We start from the raw sequence: 6,000 nt of genomic DNA on the forward strand, positions 1-6,000 counted from the left end.
CAGTTCTCATGACAAAACTGTGAAGACAAGGAAATAGTCCGGGTTACCCAATTCACATACGGATTATGTCTTATGAACCACGGAATTCTGAGAATGATGGTATGGTTGGGGGATGATATGAGATCAAAAGAGATGTGTTCTTGATGGTTACCAAACTGTAAACTTAACATCAGGGTATTAGTATCGACTGGACCAGATGATATCAAGGATCCATCCACTGTGTGCACTTGTACGGGAATTTCTTTGGGTTGTGTTGGAATTTGTTGAGTAGTGGCCCAAGTCTTATCCATGTAAATACCACTAGCACCACAATCTAGTAATGCCTTAGTTTTTTCTTGACGGCCGTCAGGTAGTTGTAACATGACAGGTAACATGAACAAGGATGTCGTATTGTCATTAAATGAACTGATGGAAGGTATAGCCGATGATCCCGTCCCCTCCCTTCTTACAGAGGACGGGAAGTGGCGTTTCCCGATGGCCTTTGCGGACGTACAGGGCAGGTACGAAGCATGTGACCAGCATAACCGCAGTACAGGCACAATCCTTTCTTACGTCTGTCTTCCCGCTCGCTAGCAGAGAGCGGGCCTCGAGTAGTATCCACTTGCATGGGTTCCCCCTCTATGTCTCTAGCAGGAGGGCGAGATTCCTCAGAACGATGCAGATAAACCCGTGAAGTGCTTGGCTGGGAAGACCCTCTACTCCTTCTCTTCTCCAATCGTCGTTCTTGAAGACGGTACTCGATGGAAAGTGCTTGATCCATCAGGCCACGAAGATCTTCAACTCTGGTGGAATGTCCTAATTCATCTTTTATTTCTTCTTTAAGTCCTCTATGAAACAAAGTCACCAGAGTACGTTCCAACCAGGTGGTTTCTGCCGCTAGCTGACGAAAACGTGTAATATAATGAAGGACATCTTGTGAGCCTTGTTGGATGTCACATAAGGCTTCTTCCGCAGAGACCTCCAATCCTGGACGACTAAACATTTGTTTGAAGCGATTCACGAAAGCGGAATAGTCCGACAATACCAGATCGTTGGATGATACCACCGGGGTTGCACAGGCCAAGGCAGGACCGGATAAAGCACTGATAAGATAACCCACCTTTGTCCTGTCATGGGAGAATTGGGTAGGTCGGAAGGCGAAATACACCGTTAATGCATCAAGGAACTCATGTAGTTTAGTTGGTTCACCGGAGAAACGAGGAGTAGACGCGGAGATAGTCGGAACATCGCCACTGCGGAAAGCCAAAGCCTGTCGTAACGCAGCATTCTCATTGCGTAGTTGTTGCAATTCCTGAGCTTGTTGCTGAATTGTTGTCAGAAGACATTGATCAGGATCTGCAGCAGCCGCCACTGTATCATCCATGGAGTTAGAGGACGTCGGGATAATTTGGCGCTGCAATCTGTCACGACTCACGTGCTGCTTACGCCTGGAATCGTCAGATCGAGTGGCGTGGGTCTTGAGTGTTCGGCTTTGGCCCAGAAAGGGGCGACTCTTTCTGGTAGCCACGGTGCTGTAGGCAATGGAAACGCCAAGAACAGACCGTGCCCTTCAGAAATAGCGCCAGAGGGAAAAAATCCCTAAAAAGGGGAAAAAACCTCCAAACAGAAAGATTCCTGAAACAAGAACAAAAGAACAGGAATCAACAGAGACAAAATGCAGGTAAACACAGAATTGACGAGATCCAGAACCGAAAGGCAAAGAATCAGGAGCGAAGACACTATCAAAACAGAAAGTGTTGCAGCGCAAGGAAAGGAAGAAAACACATCCCTTAAATACCATGAAACAGGAAACGACCAACAGGAAGTAAAAGGACTCCATCTTAGATAGGGAAAAGTACATAGAACAGAATAGATTAGGAACCATAGAGAATAGGGAACAAGGAATGCTGGGAAGAAAAAGGTAACATGGGAAGGGGGAAAAAACATAAAGGAAGGTACAACCAGATGGCCCAGGAAAAGAAGAAAAGAAAAAAGAAAGAAAAAGAACAGGTAAGAGGGGTCAGGAGGCACAAGAAACGCGGTGCACAAAAGCAGAGCGAGGCCCCATGCCAAATCTGGGGCCTCGCAAGGTGCATAAAAGACTTGGGGCGCGCCGCGTCCTGTAGACATGTTGTGCGGCCCGAGCCGAATGTTCGGCTTGCGCCGCACCACGCGGCGCGACAGTTACAGACCCCTTGTCGGATGGTGTTCCAGTTTTGTTCCTGTGCTGTTCCAGCTTGATTCTGTTTCCTGTTTCTCTGCCCTGTTCCTGATTGTTCCAGCCAGAGTCTGCCACCTATCTCTTAGCCTTGTACCTGTTTGTTTCTTCCAGAGCCTGCTCCCTGCTTCTCTGCCCTTCTCCTGCCTTGTTTCAGCCTGAACCTGATCTCTGTTTCCTAGTTCTGTTTACTACTCATTCCTACTCCCTGTATTCCAGTCCGGTCCTTGCCTGTTCCAGCCAGAGCCTGCTCTCAGTTTCCCAGTCCTATCTCTGTTTGTTCCAGCCAGAAGTTTGCACCCTGTTTTCAAGTCCTAGTCATGCCTTTACTTCAGCCTGAGCCTGTTCCCAGTTCTTGCCTCTGCCTCTTTGTTTGTTCCCTTCTGTTTCTTCTTGGTTCTTTGTGTCTGGTAAGTGTTCTATCAGTCTTCACCAGTGTATAAGTGTCCTCCTTTGTACTGGGGTTGGCTCCAGGTTTACAGGAGGCAATTCCAGCCCCTATCCTTGTCTAGTGTTATACGTTGTCTTTCGTGCCTAACAGTGACAGTGTGCTATTGCTGTTTTCTTAGGAATCGCCACTGTTTTTCCATCTGGACCCACAAGAGCGTGCCCTGTGTATGTACGTACTATCTATGTTTGTGCTCTAGGGTCCAGAGACAGAATCACTTCTTCTGCCTCCTTTCTATTGGGCTGGCAGGGTGACTATCTGTAAGAGCAAACTGCACAGAGGCAATGAGATTCCCTGTCACTGTGGGAGGTTCTGTGCCTTACTCTGTGTACAACCCCAGCATGTTTGTCCACTAGTAATCCATTTCCTATTTGTTCACACAAGGGTTGCTCTGCTTTTACTTTCCTGTTTCCTGTGTCTGTCCATAGCTGTCCTTTCCGTGTATGCCTTTAGCTGCTCTTCTTCCCCAGTATACTACCTCTTTAGGATATTCGGTGACCTCAAGGGGTGTCCCAACCAGAGTCCTGATCACACCTGCCCGAAACCGTGACCGTGGATGGCAGATGCATTGAGAAGTAGCTGTGGTGTAGCTGCCAATGTGACTGCACATTAGGAACTGTGAATAACCATGTCAATATTGGGATTCGGTTGCAGGATGGTACACAAATTCAAATACTAAATTGACACTGTTCACCCATGCCAAGGCCCTGATCCCCAAGCATATGACACATACTGTAAAAGAGTACCTAAATATGTATTTAACAGTAAAAAAGGATAATAAAACTAGGAGAAACACCTTAAGTAACCTAACCTATCCTAACAACACATTACCCACAACTGCCCCTACCTACCCTAATCTAAACTTACTTATCACATTTAACTAAACACTCTAAACATCAGACCCCCCACCCACCTTATGTGATGGGACACATGTAGGACAACATGTACTAACCTAAACACATACTATTTTAACCTAAACAAATGCATATATATTTTCTTCTTCCAATTTTTTTCTTCTTTTTTCATACACATAAACCCCAACATCATCCCCCACCCACCCACCCACCCACAAAAAAAACCACATGTAATAATTTAACCCCCTCCAACCCCAACCCACTTATGCTAACTAAATTAACAGCCTACTCTAACCTAACACTAAGCCCCCTAAACCCACTAAATATAAGAACCAGGAAAGAGGAGGGAAGGGAGGGAATCATGGCTGAGGGTCTCAAAGTCACAAATTTGCCCTCCGCAGGATCTTCTTTATACCCCGCAGTCTCCTGCTATTGCGGGACACCTCCTGCTGCAACCTGTCCATCCTGCGCAACATCCGTTGCATGTCACGTCTCATTGCTTGGAATTCGGCATTGTCTATCACTGCAGCTGGGGTTTTCTGTGTGCCACTAGTGGATGGTACTGCTGGTGCTGCTGTGGTGCTTTGGAGGGGGAGGTGCAGGAGCTGCTGTCTGTGGGCCTGGAGCTGATGAGGTAGATGGACCTGCAACAGTGGCTGTCATCCTTTGGGCGACTGTGGTCTGACCGGTTATGCTGGTGGCTGTTGTGGGCAGGGATGGCCCCCCTTGGGCTAATGCCCTCCAGACCCCTGTGGCTCTCTCGTGGCAATAACGCCGTGCCATATTGAGGAACCCAGACTCCACATCTAGTATGTGGATGTAACGCATCGCCCGCGTCCCCTGATCTCATGGGCATTCATGTTGGCAGCTGTAAAAATTGAGAAATCCAAACATTAGAGACATTATTGTGTGTTACATCTACAGATGATATTCTAACACTTCGTCAAAATTAGCTTAAACAGTCCAAATCACAGTACAGAGCATAGAGTGTCGCTGAGTAATGACAGGACAACGCAGCCTACACATCTACTATCTAACAGCACAGCAATGCTCAAAAAGGTTTGTACCAACTTAAATGATCTGTGCATCATTGTACTGCCATTACCCATGTCTATAGCGCAGCACTAGAATCCCAAAATATGACTTTCCGCCACTGAGATTGTCCAACTCAACATGGAACAAAATGTCAAACTCCAGACAAGTCACATATCAGATCATGTGCCAGCACTTCATACCTTGCAATGTGTCCAACACACAGGAGTCAATCACACAACAGCTGCAAACACAACACGAAACTAACATATCAACACTTACTCGATATGTCTGGGTCCGCAAATCGAGCCACTTTTCCAATTGTGTAGGGGGCTGGTCCCCCTGTAAACCATGGAAGGGTGAAATGTGCTCAATGTCTGCTCACTGTACAAAACTTAGAACAACAAATCACTGTGTGTGACATTTTATATGATAGAGCAGCACCTCAGGCATGTAGACACCCCGACAGACATGCTACTGCAAACATGCATTGACCCTGTCACTCCAGTGAGTGATGGACACACATATGCCCACATGCACTGGCCTTATCAATCATGTGGTGCCAAACATGATTACTCAATTTTGTGCAGAATTCTTTCTAGAGGGTACTCCATTTCTTCATTTGTTGTTATGAGAGACATGCAAAGCCACATTGCAGGTGCACTGCAACACCACTCACTCAGGTATTGTGGCTTGTGCATCAAGGGGCAATGAGTTACTGTATGATGCGCATGTGGGCTGAGTTTAGTTCATGAATTATTGTGCTTTCTATGGTCCATTATATGTGGGCCTTTGTTGTCTGTAGGTTCCATATGCCACATTTCCAGTGTACCCAGAGCAGTATATGACCCCTATGACACCATTATGGCAGGGATCCTGTGTGTTACTTGATGACAATCTTACGCTAAACATGGATTGGACATTTATCTAAAACAAAACAACAAAGAAATATATGCTGACAGTGTCGAATTTGATTATGCGTGACAGAATGCATGGGCACAGATGTAGTCATTGCACCTGAAATGTGTTACTCTGGGTCCTGTGTACCTATAGCAGGTATTGTAGATCACAGTTAGCCACATTCATCATCTTACATTTGCCAAGTTGGGTGATCTGTGGTTATACAACGAACTGACACTGTCCCCTAATTGAAACATGGTTTAGCAAGTGTCCTACTGTGGCAATCTTGATGAGGTAGGTCTCAATTTGTATGTACCTTGGGAATGGCAGCAGTCACAGGTATGCTGGTCTGCTGATCTTAGCATACACCCATGTCTGTGATAGCCTTCATACTGAGAAGTTAGCAATTGTACATATGCTGCACTAGATCAGCAGGGGTGTACCAAACATAACCTAGCAAACTATTTTGTCACTTTAAATGTGTGATAGAAGCAGTCAGGGGTCCTTTGCACAACATCATGTAAATCAAAAATTTGTGACCATGCATTCATAAAGTTCAGGGATCCCAT

This window comes from Pleurodeles waltl, chromosome 1_2 (assembly GCF_031143425.1).
Source record: "Pleurodeles waltl isolate 20211129_DDA chromosome 1_2, aPleWal1.hap1.20221129, whole genome shotgun sequence".
NCBI classification, from domain to species: Eukaryota; Metazoa; Chordata; class Amphibia; order Caudata; family Salamandridae; genus Pleurodeles; species Pleurodeles waltl.